Genomic DNA, 1,084 nt, shown 5'->3' with positions numbered 1-1,084 from the left:
ATCTCAAGTTCAAGTGATCTCTCCATCCAGGATTGTATGTATTTGAATAAGGATTTCTACTCCTATTTCTGATGTACTTCACATCCTCAGTAGGATTATTAATATAGTAGAAGAGCGGTTTGTCTCCTTTATAGATATCTGGTGCACCCTTTCCAGCCTCTATTTAACTAATTCAATCCAATAATTGTTGGTATCTATCATCTTCCTAGACAACCTTCACCGTAGATGGTCTTTGGCCATATGTACGACGTTTAGTTTGGAACTAGTAGGAATTCATTGCCATACATTCTATTAATTCGTACACATCTCCGTATGTTCTGTTCATCAAGGCTCCTCCTATAGCTCCATCTAATCCAAACATCGAATGCACATTCAACCCATTGTAAACAGTTTGCAGTCGTAACCACTCAAGTAATCTGTGGTGTGGGCACTTCTAAATCAACATCTTGAAATGCTCCTATGCTTTATAAATGTTTTCTCCTTCTAATTATTTGAAAATCAAAATTTCCTTTCATAGCTGGATCGTTTTCTTGATGGGAAAAAACTTTTGTAGAAGTTTTCCTACAAGTTCGTCCCATATCATGATCGATCCTGGTGCCTACAAATCTAGCCAAGAAAAGGCATTATCAATTAATAAAAAAAAGGGAACAGTCGAAGATAAATAACATCATCTATGACCTCACTGTATTTGAAGGTATTATAAAGCTGGGAGAAACTTTTTCAATGCTGACTCATATCATCTATCATCATTCTGCGGAACTACAAATTGTTCTAGATCATCTGGATCATGGCTGGCTTAATCTCAAATTTATTGGTCGTGATAGTTGACCTTGTTATGCTCCCTTGAACCATATCCAGATTTGGTAGCACATACTCTCTCAGAGTCCTTTCATTACATGTCATTTTTAAATTTACGGGTAGCTGTGGTAGTGGTGGTGGTACGTTTAGTCGGTTAGCATTGGCTTTGTCGAATAGCTGATTTTCAAAAGGTACGTTTCCTACAGTAGGTGATGAGTTTTACATCAATTGCTATTGTTACTGTCGATTATTCCTTCGGATAATTCTTTCTATATCTATGGTTGTC

The 1,084-nt window shown here is 36.8% G+C and overlaps 1 non-coding gene across 1 annotated transcript; it reads left to right on the top strand.

Moving 5' to 3' along the window:
• The first annotated feature begins 413 nt into the window (after positions 1-413).
• On the top strand, positions 414-519 carry LOC128289899 (small nucleolar RNA R71). Its single transcript, XR_008279540.1, has one exon. It is a non-coding gene; the product is annotated as a small nucleolar RNA R71 (small nucleolar RNA).
• Positions 520-1,084: the final 565 nt, after the last annotated feature.

Source organism: Gossypium arboreum, chromosome 2 (assembly GCF_025698485.1).
Source record: "Gossypium arboreum isolate Shixiya-1 chromosome 2, ASM2569848v2, whole genome shotgun sequence".
Taxonomy (NCBI): Eukaryota; Viridiplantae; Streptophyta; class Magnoliopsida; order Malvales; family Malvaceae; genus Gossypium; species Gossypium arboreum.
The sequence above is the reverse complement of the archived record's forward strand: the minus strand, read 5'-3'. Positions and strand labels throughout refer to the sequence as shown.